At 39.6% G+C, this 25,359-nt stretch overlaps 1 non-coding gene across 1 annotated transcript; it reads right to left on the minus strand.

Annotated features, from left to right (window-relative positions):
• Positions 1–12,600: 12,600 nt before the first annotated feature.
• Positions 12,601–12,690, minus strand: trnar-ucu (transfer RNA arginine (anticodon UCU)). Its single transcript is given in 2 exon segments — positions 12,601–12,636; positions 12,654–12,690. It is a non-coding gene; the product is annotated as a tRNA-Arg (tRNA).
• Between the last annotated feature and the right edge of the window lie 12,669 nt (positions 12,691–25,359).

A 25,359-nucleotide genomic window follows, 5' to 3' on the forward strand; every position in this document is an offset into this window, starting at 1 on the left:
GCAGTGGTTGAATGCAGCACCACAGTCTTCACCTCTTCTTCTTGTCCTGCTCAGGCATCCACTTGCGTGTTCCAGAGGGTGACCTGAAGACCTAAGTGATGCGGACCTAAATTTCCACACTTAATTAGTGTTGGACAGCGGACCTCCTCTTACAGACACTGCTAGATTTTTTTGGCCCAGCTGCAGACTGTAGGACTGGAGATGTCCTACCACATTCTGGTAGTCCCTCACACTGAGGTCATGGACCAGCCCGTCCGGGGGGCAGCCCGTCTCTGTGACTGAATCAGGAGCAGTAGGTGGTCGGCAGGCAGTCTGAATCAAGAAGCACAACAAGAAGATTCAGAACCTGATTATTGAACATCTTCAGTTGAGTCATGTATGATTTTTCCTGATCTGTTTCTTAAACTGGTTGCTTTTGGAAGTAAATCTACATCTACCTCTGAAGGAAGAGTCTGTTCATGAGGTCAGTATGGTCCAGCCTGGAGCTCAGCACCTGTATTGGAAACTAGGTACACCAGCACAACCTAGAAACCCTTCATCAATTCTCATTGATTTAATAGACTCCTCCTTCAGAGCAGAGGTAGTAAAGCTCCTCTGTAGATGTAGATTTAGGTCCTAAAACAACCTGTTTTTGTTGGATGTCTTTAGTGTCCAGGGAAAAAAGACTCTCTACTAGATTTTGAAGCATTCAGCCACAAGAGCATTAGTGAGGTCAGGATGTTGGATGATGAACACCCCACAGTTCCACAGTTTGCACATATGTGTCAAAAGTGTGTGCAACATAAAGTAGATGAATGCATTTCTAAGAAGGGGTCTCCACAAACATTTGGACATAAAGTGTAAGTTAACTGAAACGCTTGGTTTTAGGGGCAGCGGTGTCTCAGCGGTTAGAGCATCTGGCTATCGATAACAGGGTTGTGGGTTCAATTCCTGGGCTTGGCAAGCTGCCAATGGTGGGCCCTTGAGCAAGGCCCTTTAACCTCTCTGCTCCCTGGGTCGCTGGAGTTGGCTGCCCACCGCTCGGGGTGTGTGTGTACTCCCTGCCCCTAGATCACTAGTGTGTGTGTGTGTTCACTACCACAGATCGGTTAAATGCGGAGGACACATTTCGCTGTGCAGTGACAAATACATGCACCTTTACCTTTTTCTTTTTTGGTAAGTCTGAAAGTAGGTTAGTTTTAAACAACTGAAAAGGAGAAATTTGAAAAAGATCTTTTTACAATAAAATTTAACAATATCTGCATTTCATTGTACAATTCTTCATGCAGCTCATGATTAAACATCTGTTCTGAGAGAAAAAGTACATTTATTTACAAGAGAAGTGATCATTAAAGTGCAGTGGTTAAATGTTCTTCACCTCATCTACAGAGGAGCTTTACTACCTCTGATCTGAAGGAGGAGTCTATTAAATGAGGGAGGATCATGGTTGAAGGGGTTCTAGGTTGTGCTGGTGTGTGATTTACCTGCTGAGGAGTACTTACAGACTTGGAGATGCAGCTGTAAGTGTGGACCAGCCTGGAGCTCAACACCTGTATTGAGATCTCTGGAGCTTTGGCCTTAGAAAGTCTACTTTTTAGCTGCAAGTACTTCAGCCGTCTAGCAGGTACTAGTTTCCTCCTGAGGCCGTACTGACCTGCAGAGGAACGATTCCTCAAATCCTGAAACTAAAATATGTATATTTAATAATTACACACAGTAACAATAATTAGTCTAATTTAATAAAAATACACCTCAGAAGATAAATGTACCATTTCTGTAGGAAATAAATCTTGCTGTTGTTAAAACAACCCTTGAGGAGCAGATCTGTGATACTCATCACACTGGTTCCTACAACAGCTTGCACTGCTAATGACAGAAAGAACAGAAAAACCAGAGGAAGCTGAAGGTGTGGAAGGCGATGCCAAGGCCCAGCTCATTTGTGTGACTACTTGATTTCAGATCCCCTGAGGTGGTGTACTGAAGCTAAATTACACACATTCAGTCACTGTCCAATTACTTATGACCCTGATTGTATTTAAATCAGCCCAACATTTTAAGCTCTAATGTTTATCTAATGTTGGTCTTGTCCATGGTTAGGTTTGGAGTCTGACTGTTTGAGGCTGTGGACAGGTGTCTTTTATACAGATAACAAGGTCAAACAGGTGGCATTAATACAGGTAACAGGTAGAGGACAGAATAGCTTTCTAAAGAAGAAGTTACAGGCCTGTGAGAGCCAGAAATCTTGCTTGTTTGTGGGTGACCAAATACTTATTTTCCAACATAATTTACAAATAAATTCTTACAAAAATTCTACCATCTGATTTCCTGGATTTGTTTTCCTCATTGTCCTCCCTTGTCTTTCATAGTTTCACACACCTCTTATTGTTCTAAGCAGGAGAACTTGCACAATCAGTGGCTGACTAAATACTTTTTTTTGTCTCACTATAAATGATTATTAAATACAACAAATGAAAATCAAAATAAATGAACTAAAATAAAGAATGACGTTCACCTGTTAATGTTATTGTCATGGCGTGTACGGCCAGACCTGAAGGGATGAACACTCGCAGAAATGGAAATCGAAGCAAGATACTTTATTAACCAAATACAAAACAATGGGATCCAAAAAGCAAAGTGCAGCAACATGGGCAAAACCATGAACAGAACCAAAACGCAACAAGTCAGATGGCAAACAAAACAAACCTGGGACTGGGAGGAGCAGGGAGCTAAACGAGAGTGAAACGAGGGGGAAAACTAAAGGGGTATAAACACAAAGCCACAAACCTCGCTTGGGCAGAGAGGGGAGATACTAAGGACAGAGCCGAGCTCTGTGTACAAACAAAGGTAGCGGGGGAACCAGCTGCCAGACCAGAAAGCAAGGCCGACCTAACCTGAACCTGTAGAGTACTGCCTAGAACTTGGTTCACCATGGAACCTGAGCAGGAAGCGAACGTACCTGGCTTGCCTCCGAGTCGGACAGAGAATCTCTCCTAAACATGGGCCACAAAACTAGAGCTGACCTGAACACGGCGGTAACGTGTGAGGAATCCCAGAGCATCACAGGGATTCCAGTAGAGTCAATTCACGGCAGTGAACAAAGGGAACTACGCTCCTTTAGTACTCCCAGTCCCAGGTGAAACACATGAACAATGAATCAACACAAATGAACAGAAACGAACAGGAAGTCCTTATTATTATTACTATTATTATTTAATATCTTTTAATTATAATAATATTATTTTTGAACATCCAGTGAACAGTTTAAACTCACCTGGCATATCGAGAATCTCTACACCCAACTGAATGACGTGTGGAAGAAACGCCATCTAGCGATCATTATATGTCAGTAACAGCTTCCTTGTATAAATATAAAGTGGTATGAGGAGTTTAATTGAACCCTACGCCACTGTTTCCTTAAACTAGAAGCTGAGTGAATATTTACTGCTGGAAGGTCTAATTTACACTGGAGAGTGATATCATTTTTCTTTATGCTTTAAAAATTAAATTCTTTAGAAATTTTTATTCAGTTTTTATTACACACTGTGCTGTAATGGCTCCCGCAAGCTTAAGACTCTCCACAGGGGGTGCCATTAGTGCACAACTAGCTCTGTTTGAGTCGATTCTGCGCATGCGTGGACCAATTATTTTTACAGTTTTCATGTGTTTTTCATGATAATTCTGTTTTTCTTGTTGCTTCATGCAATCTCTGCTTACCGTTAATATTTGCTAGAGTGAAAAAGTGTAAACTGTGATTAAAAAAATAAAAGTAATAAAAAACAATTTCTTATCACCTCTGTTACCTCATAATTATTACTCTCATATAGTCACTAACACTATATCTCTCATATACGTCTGCTGGGAGCATTCTCTGATATGATGCTTTTAGCCTGTAGAAATATCCCACCTACTGGTTCATTTAGGCACATTTACCTTCATAAAGAAACACATGGCTGCACAACTCGACCGGACCGCCATCGTCTGCATAGCAATTATCAAACAGGTACAAACTACATCCTCTCCTTATTAGAAGTACTTGAGCAGCTTTGGTGTAGAGATGGTTATTGAGAAGCTTTTCAGAGTATTAACACAGTTCAGTGCTGTTGAAGCATTTGACTCCTGACTCCATGCTGCCATCTAGCGTCTAGTTTCATTTCCTACAATGACTGTTTCTGTCCTTTAATACAACGTAAATGTCAATTTGATATTTTCTAAATTAAATTAATATACCACTGATATAATTCTCATTCTTATTAACAACCGATAAAGATAATAAAATAAACTTTATTTTACCTAAAAATGTCTCTCTCTATTTTCTTTTTTTACACACTTTCACACACTCTGGAAAGTGGGCGTCAGAGTGACTGCATTCAACCCATATTTACTTCCTAATCAATGCTAAACGAGTCTGTGTGTGTCTGTTGGGATTGTTGGGCCCTCATCTGTTTAGACGCATGCTATCCTAATTGCTGCTGCCCTAACATTGCATTTAAACCACTCCCATTTGTTCAGAGGTGAAATTTCCAGTAGTGAAATATCTTCAATTAAGTAAAAGGTTACTATTAAATTTCCAAATTGAATTCAAAGATGATTTACATTTGTTCCCAAGAGAGGAACAAGGTAACTGAACAGTGATCAGTTAAAGGAGATGCTGAAATTTCACAGCTTAAAATACTATCCGTCACATTGTGAGGGATTAACCAGTAGTGTAGCCTTGAACACTGACCTTTATTGGAAGCATTAAACCAGGTGTACTGTCTGGCATTGGGGTTTCCTGTCCTCCAACAGTCTGTCAGATTAGTATCGGAGACTAAATTATTGAAAATATAATCAAAAAGATGATGCTGCCCTCTAGAGGGAAGACGGTCAACTGAGCCATCTGGAACTACATTAAAGTCTTCTCCTATAACAACCTGATCTGTCGAGTATTTTACCTTCCATTACTTTATCTTCCTACAAAGGTCTGCTTCAAATATTTGGTTAATCGCAATACTGTTAATCGCATATACACAAACTAAAATGAATTTTGCTCTATCAGTATTCACAACTACCAATGACTAATAACATCTGTATCACATACATGGTCCAATAAATCTACACTATGGTAGCATGCTTTGACAAGTAAGTGAAACTCACCAGAACATGTGATCCATGTACAAACGGTCCGAGTTAGCACAAGAAATATGTGTGGTGACGTCAACAACTAATCGTCTATTAAATACTAATGAACTAATTGGGTCGTCGATTTTTGTAGACTATGTCGATTAGCTGTTGCACCCCTACAGCAGATATTCTGTCTGGTTTGTTCTGTAAAGTAATGAAATAAAAACAGTAATATTACTAATATTAGAATCTAAACAGTTGGTAATTATGTGGAATATTATATGGAAATTATATAAACATCAGGGAAAATATGTAAAATTGGTATATTTGGAATTGTACAATAATTTATGTTGTTTATATCCTGTAATATAACCTTATTTTCTACTACAGACTCACTCACTATAAGAGCTTATATGTAAATATGTTTATTTGGAACAGATCGTGCATAATAGTGTAAAATAGTGTATATGTTTATATATTCTGTATTTGAATGTGAATATTGTATACTTGGTCACTATAAAAGATTTTTAAATATAAATATAAAAGACTATAAAAGATTTTAGGGAAGCACTCATTTGTTAGCCTGATAATGTCTCTGTCTGTCTGTCTCTCAGTAAAGGCTGAAGAGGCCATGGACCAGCACAGAGGTCCCTCCACCAGTGGAGCTTGTCTCGGACTGAGTCAGAAATAGTGGGTGGACTAACGTAAGTCTAAATCAAGTGTGATTTAGAACCTGATTTCTGAACATCTTCAGTTGAGTCATGTATGAATGCTGCTGATCTGTTTCTTAAACTGGTTGTTTTTGGAACTAAATCTACATCCACAGAGGAGCTTTACTACCTCTGATCTAAAGGAGAAGTGTATTCAATGAGGGAGGAGCATAGTAATGAGGCCGCCCTGACCTGCAGACAAACGATTTCTCAAACCCTGAAACTAAAATATGAATATTTAATCATTATGTACATTTAAAAATATTTATCTAAATTTCATAAAAATATACCTCAGAAGATAAATGTACCATTTCTGTAGGAGATGTTCCCAAATAAATCTTGCTGTTGGTAAAACAACCATTGAGGAGCAGATTGTGGTACTCATCATCCATAAGGAGCTGAAGGTCTGGACAGCGATGCCAAGGTTCCTATTTTCCTGTTATTTAAACAATTATTTTTATGATGTCTCTCCACCAATGAAGCTCGTCTCTGGGACTGAATCAGGAGCAGTGGGTGTTCTGAAGGCAGTCTGAATCAAGAAGCACAACAAGAAGATTCAGAACCTCATTTCTGAACATCTTCAGTTGAGTCATGTACAGGTGCTGGTCATAAAATTAGAATATTTTGAAAAAGATGATTTATTTCAATTCCATTCAAAAAGGTAAACTTGTATATTATATTAATTCATTACACACAGACTGATATATTTCAAGTGTTTATTTATTTTAATTTTGATGGTTATAACTGACAACTAATGAAACCCCAAATTCAATATTTATATTATATCTATCAATATATATATAATATTGCCGTTAAGTAAATTCTACTCAGCTAATTTTATTATTAAAGCAACATTTGTGTTACATACAATTAATAAAAACATTAAAAAACTCGATTTGATTTTAAACTACATATATTCTTATTTTATTATGTGTTGGTAACTTTTAATTATTTAGTAAATATTAATGAACCCCAGTCCCACTTTTTACAGTGCATTGCTTCTTAGTAAGTCCGCTTCATGTCCACATCAGAAACAACTGAGTTTCCATTTAGTCTAGAAGGACAAGACTTTACTCTATGAGGCCAAAACTTTGTCATAAGCCTAGACTGATGATTCCCAACTCCACTCATTGAAGCAACCCTCCCTGCTTACTTTCCAGCTCTCTTTGCTTTAGCACAGCTGATCCAACTCATCAATGGTTTGAGGAGCAGCTGATCAGTCTGATCAGTTCTGCTAATGGAGAGAGAATGGATTTCTGATCACTGAACGGATGAGCTCAGTTAACTCATTACTGCCAGTGTACAACCTATAGAACAAAGCCCTTATTTAATGAACAGGGACATGTCCAGGACTTCTCAGTAATGATCCTCTATAGTTTCTATAATTAATAAAAAGAAATCATTATTCACAGGACCCACAGCATACCTGCATCACAAGTACATGTTCAAATCTATACATGCACCACAGTTTAGCCTCACAAAAACAGGTACAGACATCCTGATGAAATTTGAGATCTGGAACTTCTTAGTGTGGCAGACCAAGCTAAGCTGCAGTTGTTCTACAGGATATTATCAGAGTTATTCACTGACATATTTCTCAGGGCAGTCCAAAATGCCTATGAGAGCCGGCTTCTCCTCATTCATGGCTGCTGCTTTGTTCACCTTCAGCAGTTTTTAGGACCAGACCATTAAGTAGTCTGATAAAAGAGCGGAAAAGGTCTGTGCTGATGACTCTTTTTAACCGTGTCCTAATCTGAGGAGACAAGGACAGACATTAAATAATAGCTACATACAGCACACTTGAATAGAATATATACAGTAAATCTGACATTTACATTTACATCTGACTTGTGTGACTGGTTAGCTGTCTCTCAGTGACCAGAGCTGACCATCTCTCGAGGATCTCCTTTTGGGTTCCTTTGTATGTTGTACAAATTCCACATGAGATTAAGATAAGCGAGTGCAGATCATTTAATTCCTGCAGTATTTTCAAGCCTGTCAAGCAGAATGGCATGATCTACGGTGTCAAAGGCAGCACTAAGGTCAAGCAGCACAAGAATAGTAGTGCAGCCTCTATCAAATGAAACGAGGAGGTCATTTGTGGCTCTTAGTAACGCTGTTTCAGTGCTGTGGTTGGGTCTAAATCCAGACTGAAAGACCTTGTAAATGCTACTGTTGTGCACAGCAGCAGAAACACTGCTTTTTCTAGGACCTTGGCTATGAAGGGGAGATTTGAGATTGGTGTATAATTACCAAGCTCATTGGGGTCAAGGTTAGGTTTTTTGAGAACAGGTTTGATAATTGCTGAATTAAGGGATTTAGGTATGTAGCCAATGTTGAGGGAAGAGTTAACTATGGCCAGTACTGATTGTATAACCCTAGGCAGAACCTGTTTAAACAACTGTGTTGGAACAGGATCTAGTACACATGAGGATGACTTTAATAGGCTATTCAGAGTATTCAGAGTGTGCATTAAAGCTGGTGCACCATTCATCAACATTCACTGCAGTGGTCAGGGACTGACTATGAATTTTTAATGTTTTCAATTTTATCCTGCTAATGTCAGCAGGAATGGCTGAGTTAGTTTGTCTGTGACTGCTGGTGAGTTTATTCACAGTATTAAAAAGGAATCTGGGGATATTTTTGTTATTGTCTATTAGTGATGCGATTTATGAGGATTTGGCTTTAATTAAAGCTTTTTTGTATTCCGCATGACTATGATGCATTCAAGCCGTAGAGAGTACGCATATGGTCATTACACCAAGGCGCTAGCTTTCTCTCCCTAATTTGTTTGATCTTAATTGACACAACATTGTCAAGATTAGAGCGGAGCACAGACAGCAGATCATCTGGTTCATGCTCAAGTTCTATATGATGAGATGGGCTGGAGATGGTTAAATCTGGAAGGTTATTAATGAATACACTAGCTGTAGACATTGTTATGGTACGTTTGCTCATAAAGCGAGGCATCAGGTGGATATCCTGGTTTAAGATTACAAACATGATTAGGTAATGGTCAGAAATGGAGTCAGGCTGAGAAATGCTTACTACATGTTCTGTTTCAATATGCAGGGTCAGAACTAGGTCTAGTGTATGGTTGGACCTATATCTAGGAGTTGGACCTATAACATTTTGAATGAATCCCAAAGCATCTAAGATTGATTTAAACCTAATTCTAAGGGGGTCCTAAGGACTCTTTTCAAAGTGAATACTGAAATCTCAAACAATAAAAGCCTTATCAGTTGTGGTGGAAATCTGTCAGAGAGTGATGAAGCAGACAAGGGAATATGCATTGAGTAGCAAGTTTAATGAATCTGCACGCAGCTCGTGACCACGATACAGACTGCCTCAATGGTATTCAACATACATACTTATAGGAATATCCCCCACCCACCCTCACATGTTGCATACGCATCCTGAAGTCATGACTTACGACACCTGGCACCTCCTAAGAAGGAGTGTATGTAATTAACACTAGTGGTGTGTGACCTCTGGCACACTTTTCTGCCTATTGTTGATAGATTTAAGACACTGTGCCCCTGAGTGTGAGGGTGAGTAAGGGGACAACATGATTAACTGCTCTGTTTCAGCTAATGCTTACCCATATATTTCTTATCTGGCCTCGGCTGGCGCCAGACATAGTATCAGAATGTACTGTACAACTGTGCAGTAGATTATATAGAACAGAACATGATTTACGAATACGAAATATTAAGGGGATACAAGATTAAATGGATACATTATGAATCAGCATGATTACAATATTTTTCATGACACAGTAGAGACAGCTACTTCTGAAAAGAAGTCAGCAATTTCACTAACAAGATCTGTATAAGGTCCAGGAGGACGATAGACTGTAATAAGCAGGAAAGAGAGCTGCTTTTTAGAAGCCGGAGAAAAGCCTGCCACTTTAAGAATAAGCACTTCAAACGATTTAGCTTCATAACCTGAGTTTAGGATTATGCCTAGAACTGAATCATAGATTGTGGCAACGCCGCCACCACGACCACACCTGAGTGGATAACTGCAGTAGTTAAAGCCTGGGGGAGTTGATTCATTCACAGCAATAATTCATTAGGTTTAACCCACGGTTCACAGAGACACAGTGAACTGAGGAGGTTTACAGTTAGAATTTCATTGACAATGACGGCTTGACGTGTTAGAGACCGTACGTTTAACAGCCCAAACTTAACGCAGGAGTTGCTAGTACTCGGACATCACGAAGCGCTGTTGATTCTGATTGGGTTGTTAAAATTGATTTTTGAACGTCTATGATTATCTGCAAGACTAAGCACACACCAAAGCTCTGCATACTGTTAGTCATAGTCTGACGCCAATAAAAAAGGGTTGATTTACTCATTGTAGCAGTTACTGATTAAAGATTACCCAAGGAAAATGCACTGCTGGGATTCAAACCCAGGATCTCCTGTGTACTAGACAGGCACTACAACCAACTAAGCCACTGCGCCCTACCTGAAAGGTAATCTATATCAATACAATATAGCTTCAGACAAATTCAAAAACATTCTCTTGCATACAAACTTCACACAGACAGAAAAAACAACTTCCCTGAATAGGAACCTCTGCATTTTCCAGAAACAAAAAACATCACATGTACATATACATGTACAGAGTAGGAGACCTGGTCAGACAGAATGTACACACAAAAGCTTAGCATCTTTTGTATAGCCTTCAGGTTCCATTTAAACATCTTTTAATGGATCAGCAAACATCATTCTGATTCAGAAAAGGCTAAAATCCAAAATTTCAAACTGCTTCCTCTCACTTTTCACAAATACATGCAGAATCTTCTGCAGCACAAATATGTTCCAATACCCCAACATCAAACAGAATATTTCTGAAAGTTTGAAATTGCTATTAATTAGGTAAAAAGACTAGACCAAATCTTGCAAATAAAAGTACAAAAAGGTAGTAGACAGAGCTATAAAGAAGAGGAAACACTCTCGACTCTGGTGGGACTCAAACCCACAACCTTTGAATTGCTCCAGCTAGTCATTTAGAAGTCCAATGTGCTATCCATTGCATCACAGAGGCCAGTTTATGAAATGGGTTCCTTGGCCAACCTTCCTATAAAATAACAGTAGTGCTGCTAATATTTGAGGCAAATAATGAATTTACTATGCATATGTAAATCCCAGTGGTCTGATGATTATCTGCAGGTCTAAGCAAACACCAATGCTCTGCATACTGTTAGTCATAGTCTGACGTCAATAAAAAAAAGGGTTGATTTACTCATTGTAGCAGTTACTGATTAAAGATTACCCAAGGAAAAAGCACTGCTGGGATACAAACGCAGAACCTCCTGTTTACTAGACAGGCGCTATAACCAACTAAGCCGCGGCGCCGTACCTGACTGGTCTTTTATATCAATACAATATAGCTTCAGGCAAACTCAAAAACATTCTCTTGCATACAAACTTCACACAGACAGCAAAAACAACTTCCCTGATTAGGAACCTCTGCATTTTCCAGAAACAAATAACATAAACTCTGAAAGCTTGTCTCAATTGCTTAAACCTATCATATACATGTACAGAGTACTAGACCTTGTCACACAGAATGTACACACAAAACTTTGCATCTTTTGTTATCCTTCAGGTTCAGTTTAAACATCTTTTAATGGATCAGCAAACATCATTCTGATTCAGAAAAGGCTAAAATGCAACATTTCAAACTGCTTCATCTCACTTTTCACAAATACATGCAGAATCTTCTGCAGCACAAATATGTTCCAATACCCCAACATCAAACAGAATATTTCTGAAAGTTTGAAATTGCTATTAATTAGGTAAAAAGACTGGAGAAAATCTTGCAAATAAAAGTACAAAAAGGTAGTAGACAGAGCTATAAAGAAGAGTAAACACTCTCGACTCTGGTGGGAGTCGAACCCACAACCTTTGAATTGCTCCAGCTATGCAGCTAGAAGGCCAATGCGCTATCCATTGCACCACAGAGCCCAGGTGAAGAAACTGGTTCCTTGGCCAACCTTCCTATAAAATAACAGTAGTGCTGCTAATATTTGAGGCAAATAATGAATTTACTTTGCATATGTAAATCCCAGTGGTCTGATGATTATCTGCATGTCTAAGCACACACCAAAGCTCTGCATACTGTTAGTCATAGTCTGACTCCAATAAAAAAAGGGTTGATTTACTCATTGTAGCAGTTACTGAATAAAGATTACCCAAGGAAAAGGTACCACTGGGATTTGAACCCAGGATCTCCTCTTTACTAGACAGGCGCTATAACCAACTAAGCCACGGAACCCTACCTGACTGGTCTTCTAAATCAATACAATATAGCTTCAGGCAAACTCAAAAACATTCTCTTGCATACAAACTTCACACAGACAGCAAAAACAACTTCCCTGATTAGGAACCTCTGCATTTTCCAGAAACAAATAACATCAACTCTGAAAGCTTGTCTCAATTGCTTAAACCTATCATATACATGTACAGAGTACTAGACCTTGTCACACAGAATGTACACACAAAACTTAGCATCTTTTGTTTACCCTTCAGGTTCATTTTAAACATCTTTTAATGGATCAGCAAACATCATTCTGATTCAGAAAAGGCTAAAATCCAACATTTCAAACTGCTTCATCTCACTTTTCACAAATACATGCAGAATCTTCTGCAGCACAAATATGTTCCAATGCCCCAACATCAAACAGAATATTTCTGAAAGTTTGAAATTGCTATTAATTAGGTAAAAAGACTAGAGAAAATCTTGCAAATAAAAGTACAAAAAGGTAGTAGACAGAGCTATAAAGAAGAGGAAACACTCTCGACTCTGGTGGGACTCGAACCCACAACCTTTGAATTGCTCCAGCTATTTATCTAGAAGTCCAATGCGCTATCCATTGCGCCACAGAGCCCAGGTGAAGAAACTGGTTCCTTGGCCAACCTTCCTATAAAATAACAGTAGTGCTGCTAATATTTGAGGCAAATAATAAATTTACTATGCATATGTAAATCCCAGTGGTCTGATGATTATCTGCAAGTCTAAGCACACACCAAAGCTCTGCATACTGTTAGTCATAGTCTGACGCCAATAAAAAAAGAGTTGATTTACTCATTGTAGCAGTTACTGATTAAAGATTACCCAAGGAAAAGGCACCGTTGGGATTCAAACCAAGGACCTCCCGTTTACTAGACAGGCGCGAAAACCAACTAAGCCACGGCGCCCTACCTGACTGGTCTTCTATATCAATACAATATAGCTTCAGGCAAACTCAAAAACATTCTCTTGCATACAAACTTCACACAGACAGCAAAAACAACTTCCCTGATTAGGAACCTCTGCATTTTCCAGAAACAAATAACATCAACTCTGAAAGCTTGTCTCAATTGCTTAAACCTATCATATACATGTACAGAGTACTAGACCTTGTCACACAGAATGTACACACAAAACTTAGCATCTTTTGTTTACCCTTCAGGTTCATTTTAAACATCTTTTAATGGATCAGCAAACATCATTCTGATTCAGAAAAGGCTAAAATCCAACATTTCAAACTGCTTCATCTCACTTTTCACAAATACATGCAGAATCTTCTGCAGCACAAATATGTTCCAATACCCCAACATCAAACAGAATATTTCTGAAAGTTTGAAATTGCTATTAATTAGGTAAAAAGACTAGAGAAAATCTTGCAAATAAAAGTACAAAAAGGTTGTAGGCAGAGCTATAAAGAAGAGGAAACACTCCTGACTCTGGTGGGACTCAAACCCACAACCGTTGCATTGCTTCAACTATGCATCTAAAAGTCCAATGCACTATCCATTGCGCCACAGAGGCCAGGTGAAGAAACTGGTTCCTTGGCCAACCTTCCTATAAAATAACAGTAAAGAAGAGGAAAGAAGCCAACCTTCCTATAAAATAACAGGCCAACCTTCCTATAAAATAACAGTAGTGCTGCTAATATTTGAGGCAAATAATAAATTTACTATGCATATGTAAATCCCAGTGGTCTGATGTATATCTGCAAGTCTAAGCACACACCAAAGCTCTGCATACTGTTAGTCATAGTCTGACGCCAATAAAAAAAGAGTTGATTTACTCATTGTAGCAGTTACTGATTAAAGATTACCCAAGGAAAAGGCACCGTTGGGATTCAAACCCAGGACCTCCCGTTTACTAGACAGGCGCGAAAACCAACTAAGCCACGGCGCCCTACCTGACTGGTTTTCTATATCAACACAATATAGCTTCAGGCAAACTCAAAAACATTCTCTTGCATACAAACTTGACACAGACAGCAAAAACAACTTCCCTGATTAGGAACCTCTGCATTTTCCAGAAACAAATAACATCAACTCTGAAAGCTTGTCTCAATTGCTTAAACCTATCATATACATGTACAGAGTATTAGACCTTGTCACGCAGAATGTACACACAAAACTTAGCATCTTTTGTTTACCCTTCAGGTTCCGTTTAAACATCTTTTAATGGATCAGTAAACATCATTCTGATTCAGAAAAGGCTAAAATCCTACATTTCAAACTGCTTCATCTCACTTTTCACAAATACATGCAGAATCTTCTGCAGCACAAATATGTTCCAATACCCCAACATCAAACCGAATATTTCTGAAAGTTTGAAATTGCTATTAATTAGGTAAAAAGACTAGAGAAAATCTTGCAAATACAAGTACAAAAAGGTAGTAGACAGAGCTATAAAGAAAAGGGAACACTCTCGACTCTGGTGGGACTCAAACCCACAACCTTTGACTTGCTCCAGCTATTTATCTAGAAGTCCAATGCGCTATCCATTGCGCCACAGAGCCCAGGTGAAGAAATTGGTTCCTTGGCCAACCTTCCTATAAAATAACAGTAGTGCTGCTAATATTTGAGGCAAATAATAAATTTACTATGCATATGTAAATCCCAGTGGTCTGATGATTATCTGCAAGTCTAAGCACACACCAAAGCTCTGCATACTGTTAGTCATAGTCTGACGCCAATAAAAAAAGGGTTGATTTACTCACTGTAGCAGTTACTGATTAAAGATTACCCAAGGAAAAGGCACCGCTGGGATTCAAACCCAGGATCTCCTGTTTACTAGACGGGCGCTACAACCAACTAAGCCACGGCGCCCTACATGACTGGTTTTCTATATCAATACAATGTAGCTTCAGGCAAACTCAAAAACATTCTCTTGCATACAAACTTTACACAGACAGCAAAAACAACTTCCCTGATTAGGAACCTCTGCATTTTCCAGAAACAAATAACATCAACTCTGAAAGCTTGTCTCAATTGCTTAAACCTATCATATACATGTACAGAGTATTAGACCTTGTCACGCAGAATGTACACACAAAACTTAGCATCTTTTGTTTACCCTTCAGGTTCCGTTTAAACATCTTTTAATGGATCAGCAAACATCATTCTGATTCAGAGAAGGCTAAAATCCTACATTTCAAACTGCTTCATCTCACTTTTCACAAATACATGCAGAATCTTCTGCAGCACAAATATGTTCCAATACCCCAACATCAAACAGAATATTTCTTAAAGTTTTAAATTGCTATTAATTAGGTAAAAAGACTAGAGAAAATCTTGCAAATAAAAGTACAAAAAGGTTGTAGGCAGGGCTATAAAGAAGAGGAAACACTCCTGACTCTGGTGGGACTCAAACCCGCAACCGTTGCATTGCTTCAACTATGCATCTAAAAGTCCAATGCACTATCCATTGCGCCACAGAGGCCAGGTGAAGAAACTGGTTCCTTGGCCAACCTTCCTATAAAATAACAGTAGTGCTGCTAATATTTGAGGCAAATAATGAATTTACTATGCATATGTAAATCCCAGTGGTCTGATGATTATCTGCAAGTCTAAGCACACACCAAAGCTCTGCATACTGTTAGTCATAGTCTGACTCCAATAAAAAAAGGGTTGATTTACTCATTGTAGCAGTTACTGAATAAAGATTACCCAAGGAAAAGGCACCGCTGGGATTTGAACCCAGGATCTCCTCTTTACTAGACAGGCGCTATAACCAACTAAGCCACGGCGCCCTACCTGACTGGTCTTCTAAATCAATACAATATAGCTTCAGGCAAACTCAAAAACATTCTCTTGCATACAAACTTCACACAGACAGCAAAAACAACTTCCCTGATTAGGAACCTCTGCATTTTCCAGAAACAAATAACATCAACTCTGAAAGCTTGTCTCAATTGCTTAAACCTATCATATACATGTACAGAGTACTAGACCTTGTCACGCAGAATGTACACACAAAACTTAGCATCTTTTGTTTACCCTTCAGGTTCATTTTAAACATCTTTTAATGGATCAGCAAACATCATTCTGATTCAGAAAAGGCTAAAATCCTACATTTCAAACTGCTTCATCTCACTTTTCACAAATACATGCAGAATCTTCTGCAGCACAAATATGTTCCAATACCCCAACATCAAACAGAATATTTCTGAAAGTTTGAAATTGCTATTAATTAGGTAAAAAGACTAGAGAAAATCTTGCAAATAAAAGTACAAAAAGGTAGTAGACAGAGCTATAAAGAAGAGGGAACACTCTCGACTCTGGTGGGACTCAAACCCACAACCTTTGACTTGCTCCAGCTATTTATCTAGAAGTCCAATGCGCTATCCATTGCGCCAGAGAGCCCAGGTGAAGAAACTGGTTCCTTGGCCAACCTTCCTATAAAATAACAGTAGTGCTGCTAATATTTGAGGCAAATAATAAATTTACTATGCATATGTAAATCCCAGTGGTCTGATGATTATCTGCAAGTCTAAGCACACACCAAAGCTCTGCATACTGTTAGTCATAGTCTGACGCCAATAAAAAAAGAGTTGATTTACTCATTGTAGCAGTTACTGATTAAAGATTACCCAAGGAAAAGGCACCGTTGGGATTCAAACCCAGGACCTCCCGTTTACTAGACAGGCGCGAAAACCAACTAAGCCACGGCGCCCTACCTGACTGGTCTTCTATATCAATACAATATAGCTTCAGGCAAACTCAAAAACATTCTCTTGCATACAAACTTCACACAGACAGCAAAAACAACTTCCCTGATTAGGAACCTCTGCATTTTCCAGAAACAAATAACATCAACTCTGAAAGCTTGTCTCAATTGCTTAAACCTATCATATACATGTACAGAGTACTAGACCTTGTCACGCAGAATGTACACACAAAACTTAGCATCTTTTGTTATCCTTCAGGTTCCGTTTAAACATCTTTTAATGGATCAGCAAACATCATTCTGATTCAGAGAAGGCTAAAATCCTACATTTCAAACTGCTTCATCTCACTTTTCACAAATACATGCAGAATCTTCTGCAGCACAAATATGTTCCAATACCCCAACATCAAACAGAATATTTCTGAAAGTTTGAAATTGCTATTAATTAGGTAAAAAGACTAGAGAAAATCTTGCAAATAAAAGTACAAAAAGGTAGTAGACAGAGCTATAAAGAAGAGGGAACACTCTCGACTCTGGTGGGACTCAAACCCACAACCTTTGACTTGCTCCAGCTATTTATCTAGAAGTCCAATGCGCTATCCATTGCGCCACAGAGCCCAGGTGAAGAAATTGGTTCCTTGGCCAACCTTCCTATAAAATAACAGTAGTGCTGCTAATATTTGAGGCAAATAATAAATTTACTATGCATATGTAAATCCCAGTGGTCTAAGCACACACCAAAGCTCTGCATACTGTTAGTCATAGTCTGACGCCAATAAAAAAAGGGTTGATTTACTCATTGTAGCAGTTACTGATTAAAGATTACCAAAGGAAAAGGCACCGCTGGGATTCCAAGCCAGGATCTCCTGTTTACTAGACAGGCGCTTGTTGTGTTGACTTGTCGTTCAGAGTCAGACATTAACCACACACGATTATGGAACAGAGATCTTACTATTTTGTTCATTCTTCCCCTCCTTTCCTCTCTTCTTTCTCTTACCTCAAACAGTCCACTAGTGCCCCCCAGTGTCCTAAATCCGTAACAACGAATTTGTTTAATATATGCATTAAACACATTGCATATGGACACAACATCTTCCCTCTTGAACAAAGAATACCTTCTTGTAACTCAGAAGTACCTGACAGTATTATTAATGTAACAGTAACACTTTAACTAAAACCTGAATATTGTAAATCACATTTTATGATCATTCCATAACAAAATCTTTAGTCCAGCTAGGTGCATTTCTTATTCTGACAGGTCTGGACTGGCTAACCGAGTCAGAGTTAGTTATTTGGTCAGTCCCTGTATCAGTACAGTCCATTGCCCTATCAGAATCCACATCTGTGCTCAAGTTGGGAAGTACGGACAGATGTGAGGAGTTCCAGGTTCTTCCATCATCCAACAAGTATGTATCCGGTCCTTTCTTTGTCACGATAGTTCTAGGTTTAGAAAACTTCAGTTCTCCTTTCTTCACTTTCCATGGTTTCCTCACCCTCACTTTGTCACCAGGCTGGAAGTTGGAAGACTTGGCATGTCTTTGCTGATCGGTGTACGCTTTCATTTTCTGTTGTTTACTCCCCACTCTTTCTCGCATCGCTTTCTTCTCTGTTAGTGGGGCAGGCATATCGATCACCTGTAGCTTTGTTCTCATTCGCCGGCCATGGAGCAGTTCTGATGGGGATACTCCAGTGGTTGAATGAGGAGTTGCTCTGTAGTCCCTCAGGTAAGTTCTCAGGAATGACTTCCAGGGTTCTCCTTGAATGGATGCAGTCTGTAAGCAGTCCTTAACGCTTCTGTTGAATCTCTCAACTTCTCCATTAGCTCTTGGGTAGTACACTGAAGATCTCAGGTGTTGTATTCCACTCTCTTTGAGAAAGTCAGCAAACTCAGCAGAGAGAAATTGAGGACCATTGTCACTTATCAGCGTCTTTGGGATTCCTTCTCGAGAGAAAAGGGCAGTCAGGAACTGTATAATAGTAGCCGTGTCAACGCGGTGAGCAAACGCTACTTCAGGCCATTTACTAAAGTAATCTACCAGTGATATGGCAAATCTACAATCAGGAGGAGCTTTCTCAAATGGGCCTATGATGTCTACGGACACCTTTTCCCAAGCAGCAGCTGGTAGGGGAACTGGTTGCAGTGGAGCATCATGGGTGACAGTTGTCTTGTCATTCTGTTGGCAGGTTGAGCAGTTCTTAATGCATATTTCTATCTGAGAGTCCATTTTGGGCCACCAGTACAACTCTCTAAGGCGTTGTTTGGTACGCACAATACCCTGGTGGGTTTCATGGGCTAGCACAATGAGTCTTTTCTGCAATGACTCTGGCACAAGTAATCTGTGAGACCCTCTGACTATGCATTCATCCATGACAGCAAGTTCATGGCGAATTGGAAAGTATGGCTGTATGTTAAGATCGAGTGTAGACTTCCGTGATGGCCAGCCTCTCTGTATCTGTGCACGGAGTTTAGTGAGCACTGGACAGTCATTACATTCTGAACGGAAGTCTTCCTCAGACACAGCACTCAGGTCAGTGAGTATGGCAGCCACTGACTCAATCTCTTCTGCGTATGCAGTGTCAGTTTCAGGCAGTGGGAGTCTCGACAGGCAGTCAGCAACATGGTTCAGGGACCCTGTTCTGTATTCAACGTCGTAGTCAAACTCTAGGAGACGAGCAGACCATCGGGTAATGCGGAGACCAGCACGGTTATTGCCTTTGGTAGTCAGCAGCGTGGTAAGTGCTTGGTGATCAGTGCGTAACAGGAATCTCCTTCCCCACAGCCATGTCCGCCATTTCTCGGCAGCCCAGACGCAAGCTAGCGCTTCCTTCTCGACTATAGAGTATTTCCTCTCTGCCTCAGAAAGACTGCGAGATGCAAAAGCAACAGTCTGCTCTGCCCCGTTACTGTCCATCTGAGTCAAGACTGCACCTACCCCATAGTCTGAGGCATCTGTTGAAACAATGGTTGACTTACTGGGGTCAAACATCACCAGTGCAGTGCTATGCACAATCAACTGCTTGACTTGCTTAAATGCTGCTTGAGCTGTCTTGTTCCAGTGAAATGAACAATCTTTTCAAAGAAGAGCTCTCATGGGCTCAACGACAGTTGCGTAATTTGGCACAAACTTGCTGTACCATGCACTCAGGCCAAGGAAAGAGCGCAAGGTTGCAGGATCGGAAGGGGACAGTGCATTCAGAATAGCAGCAACGTGAGAGTCATCTGGCAGCAGACCCTCTGGTCCAATCTTTTGACCAAGGAAGCTTAGTGTGGTTTGCCGGAGTTGGCATTTGTTAACATTGAGCTTCAGTCCAGCATCATTGATTTTGCGCAACACCGCACTCAGGTTGGCGTCATGCTCCGCCTCTGACGATCCATATGTAATGACGTCATCAAGGTAGCATTGCACCCCCTTCATGCCACTGAGAATCTGCATCATCATCTTTTGGAAAGCTGCTGGGGCTGAACACAGTCCATATGGGACTCTGCAGTACCGGTACAGTCCTTCATGTGTAATGAAAGCAGTGAGCCCCCTACTCTCTTCATGCAGCGTCAGTTGATGGTAAGCAGATTTCAAATCCAGAGTTGAGAACATCACGGCGCCACGCAGTTCTGACAGAATGTCCTCAATCAGTGGCAATGGATGGCTATCCCTAATCACAGCCTTGTTAAGTTCCCTCAGGTCAACACACATGCGTATGCCACCAGTTCTCTTTTTTGGTGACCACAATTGGAGAGACCCATTCAGACGCATCAATTTTCTCAATTATGCCGTGTTTTTCCAGGTCCTTGAGTTCCTCGGAGACAGCATCGCGAACTGAGAGAGGTAAGCGTCGGAGGTTCTGTCGTACAGGCTTCACATCAGGCCGGAGCTTCACTTTGTGCACGAAGTTTCTCGCACATCCGAACGTGGCAGGTGACCCACCATCATGTTCAAAGTGAGTAGATGGAGCTTTGGCTTGGTGGAGCGTTGCACAGATTTCCGACGCCTGTGTTAGTAACTGTCCTCCTTTAATCTGCAGCTGGAGAGCAGTAACCAGGTCCATGCCCAGTACAGGTGTCCCTGTCTTCACTATGTAAAAGTCAGTAGAGGCAGTACTACCATTGTGAGTAACGTCAGCTCTAAGACATCCTATCACATTCAGTTTTTCCTTAGAATACGTCACAAGCTGCACTTTTGGATTATGCAGTTTAACTGAGCTAAAATTAGCATTGTAAATACTATTAGGCAGTATAGAAACGCCAGATCCTGTATCAACTAGCAATTTTACATTACATGCAGCAGTAGTATTTGGTAGAGTGATGGTAACAGGGCACATTAGTTTAATTGCATCAACAGTGAAATTATTTTCAACACTTAAAACACACATTTCAGGCACAGTCACTTCATTAACTGGCTTTCGAGAGGACTTGCATACTCTTGAGAAGTGTCCCAATTTTCCACATGACTTGCATTTAGAGTTTGTTGCAGGGCACGACTTGTCATTTGCTTTGTGCTCAGCAGCACCACACCGGTAGCATGACGTCGCACCATCAGTTTTACGAGCAGGTTTTTTTTTGGGTTACGGGCCTTCTTTTGCACTTGCACAGCAGCAACGGGCTTTGTATCAGTCACAGAAATCGCTAACAGCTATAGCGGCTTCAGTACGCCTGGCTACATCCAGAGTTTTATCCAGTGTCAAACCTTCTTCCATTAAAAGTCTTTCACGGATGCGGGAACTGTTTGTTTTCTCTACAATTTGATCCCGAAGCATCTCATCCTCCATAGCTCCAAACTGACATTTTTTTACCAGTTCACGCAATGCTGCGACATAGTGATCAATTGACTCACCTACAGCTTGTGCTCTTTGCCTAAAGCGGTATCTTTCTGCGACAATGTTTAGTTTTGGACTGAAGTGCTTCTCCAAAGCCTTTACTGAGCCCTCATAGTCATCTTTTTCGAGTGGTAAGGTGCTGTAGATTCGGTTACCCTCCGTTCCCAAGCAGTGAATAAGCAAGGCTCTCTTCCTCTCGGCAGGAAACTCGCCTCCCCCGACAGCAAGCAGATAGTTATCGAATAGCATTTTCCAAGTAGCAAATGGAATTGTCGGGTTGCCTGGGCAGTCCAGGAACACAGCAGGAGGTTGCAAGGAGAGCAGAGCCATGTCTGTATCTTCACTCCTTCTCTCGTCGCCACTTTGTTGTGTTGCTTGTCGTTCAGAGTCAGACATTAACCACACACGATTATGGAACAGAGAGCTTACTATTTTGTTTATTCTTCTCCTCCTTTCCTCTCTTCTTTCTCTTACCTCAAACAGTCCACTAGTGCCCCCCAGTGTCCTAAATCCGTAACAACGAATTTGTTTAATATATGCATTAAACACATTGCATATGGACACAACAAAGTTACAGCAGCTTCAAGAAAAATGACATTCACTGGCCTGATGGTGGCGTTACAACAAAGCATTAAGCGTTTTTATTCAATAGCATCTGGTCTGTAGCATCTGTGTCCTACACACAAAATTCTTCTTTTTTTTTTTTTTTTGGGGGGGGGGGTAATTTCTTGATCCTTTCTACTTCAAGAATTTTTTTGCCAATCCTCACACATCTGGTAGCAAAATACCTGCAATATTTATAATTAATAATAATTATAAGGAATAACTTGTACCTTTTGAACACTTTGACTTTGAACAAGCCCATTTTAACAAAATCTGTTCAGCACATTATTTTGAGGGGGTATGTCAAGTTTGGTGGACATTTGTCACAAGAAAGCGAGGCCAATAGTACATAACTCTTAGAAACCATTCATCCAGTCAACCTACAATTTTACATGCTGCATCTTTAGCCTGTTCTATAATAGTCTGACCAGAGGACTTGATATGTCAGTTATTGTGGTTGGTATTAGCCAATCACATTCAAGCATACATTTGACATGCTAAACATTCACCAATCAGGGTGCAACTTAAGGGGATTTATCAATGTAGGCATATTCTATTAACCAGTGAAGTTGCCAGAAATGCCTTACAATAATGCTGTCATATGTTGTTTCCTATATGTTACATTTACAGATACACCATACATAATCGATACCAATACATAAACTTATTGATCGATACACAGTACCGATCCGATACCATTGTTAAATAAATAAACCGTATACCTCACCATGTGGGAGAGATTTAAAGCATCAGGATTGATGTAAACATTATCTCACTAACTTTGTAAAATAGTTGTATTAAATTGCTATTTATTTGTCACTAAAATAAGAAACAATTGTGCAGGACCTTGGCACAGCATTCACCTTACAATGTGTTCATTTATTTATAAGTATTTATAGGACACAGTCACACATGCCAGATTTAGTTCTTTTCAAAGGATACAAAAGTCTTCATATGAGATATGACTTTTAACAGAATGTTTTTTTTAGTTGAAAATGCAGTAATTTTGATGATTGGTTATGTGTATTGATTTGTAATTATCATTATCATTGGGCCTGTTGTGCTGGTTCTTTAGGTCTCATTGGGCCTGTTGTGGTTGGAACTTTAAGCCACTTGCCTATTGTCTATTTTCTATATTGGCACAAAAAAAATCCTAAAACTTAGGCCTACTTGAAGCCATAGCTGACACTCGTGTGACTCCAGTGTTGTGACTGCTTTTTTTTTCATGGTAATTCCTACTCCATCCACTATGTGGCAGTATATTGGAAGTAGGCCAGGTTACAAGCCAAAAGGGAGGGAACTATGAAGCAGCAAGGTGGTTTAGATGTGGCTCACTTCAGGCCTCACTGTAATGAAGATCCTTACTGGTGGAACTATAGGTTCTAACACTCACTGTAAGTTTGCTGTCATTTAATTCTTTCTATATTCAGTCAAGCTTTGTGTATGTTTTATTCATGAGGTTTTGTGCTGTTCTGCTTTTGCAAAAAGCTTCACTTTTGTCTTGTTTTCTGTTTGTTTGTTTCTCTATTTGCAGTCCTTACAACTAACTTGCTCTTCTTATGGACATTGGGATAAACTTTACACACAGAAGACAAATGTATCACTCCTGAATTGACTCTCAGCAACTCAAACCAGGGATTTCCATGGTTCAGACTTTCCTTTCACAAGGAAACACCCAGGATTATAAACTGTTATCAGAAAGAAGGATGTCTGAAATACAAACCACTTTGTGAGAGCTTGGCACAGCATTCACCTTACAATGTGTTCATTTATTTATAAGTATTTATAGGAGACAGTCACACATGCCAGATTTTGTTCTTTTCAAAGGATACAAATGTCTTCATATGAGATGTCTATTAACAGAATGTTTTTTTTTTTTTTAGTTGAAAATGCAATCATTTTGATGATTGGTTATGTGTATTGATTTGTAATGATCATTATCATTGGGCCTGTTGTGCTGGTTCTTTAGGTATCATTGGGCCTGTTGTGGTTGGAACTTTAAGCCACTTGCCTATTGTCTATTTTCTATATTGGCATTAAAAAAATCCTAAAACTTGGGCCTACTTGAAGCCATAGCTGACACTCGGTTGACTCCAGTGTTGTGACCTTTTTTTTAATGGTAATTCCTACTCCATCCACTATGTGGCAGTATATTGGAAGTAGGCCAGGTTACAAGCCAAAAGGGAGGGAACTATGAAGCAGCAAGGTGGTTTAGATGTGGCTTCATGAGGTTTTGTGCTGTTCTGCTTTTGCAGAAAGCTTCACTTTTGTCTTGTTTTTTGTTTGTTTGTTTCTCTATTTGCAGTCCTTACAACTAACTTGTTCTTCTTATGGACATTGGGATAGACTTTACACACAGAAGACAAATGTATCACTCCTGAATTGACTCTCAGCAACTCAAACCACGGATTTCCATGGTTCAGACTTTCCTTTCACAAGGAAACATCCAGGATTATAAACTGTTATCAGAAAGAAAGATGTCTGAAATACCAACTCCTGTGTTTTGGATTGGTTCTATGGACTTCAAGTAAGTACCGTTAATAAGAGGGTGAGTACAGACAACATTTTACCCACCTTCAAGCACTAGTGAGCAGTCCACAAGAAATCTGCAGGCTCTCTTAAGTACTTTTTTTGTATATTGTAATCTGGCTATTCTAAGGGTAGTAGTATATTTCAGATGTCTCTCTACACTACAGCTGATTTTGGATTTATATGCTTTATGGATGTTTAACTGGAACAATATTACATTAAAAATGGTTAAAATAGGCATATTGTACCACAGTGTCACAGTAGTGATTTATTTATTATGAAAATGCGCTACATGCGTGTTTAGAACCTCTAAAGTGATAAAAAAAACTGTTTGTTGAAGAAGTTAAGGTTTGTCATTGATTTTAATTTCTTCTCTGTTCTTCAGTAGGTTTGTTTGTCTTTATAAGTAACACCAGCAGCTCTTTATCTCTGAGAGTTTTTGATTTCCGCATTTTTTTTTGTCTTTTAGCATCAACAGCACCTGTTGCAGGAATTCTGGTTATTCTGATTAAATATCCTTGTCCAATTGGAAAGACTGGAAATGTTGAGGAAATATAATGAGTGTAGTTTCTCTGTTCTCCATCGTTTTTTTTAAGTCATGTTTGAGGTTTTAGGGGATTTGTTTGTGAGTGAGAGGAGGGGCAAAGTGAATATCTAATGATCC

This window comes from Salminus brasiliensis, chromosome 4 (assembly GCF_030463535.1).
Source record: "Salminus brasiliensis chromosome 4, fSalBra1.hap2, whole genome shotgun sequence".
Classification (NCBI taxonomy): Eukaryota; Metazoa; Chordata; class Actinopteri; order Characiformes; family Bryconidae; genus Salminus; species Salminus brasiliensis.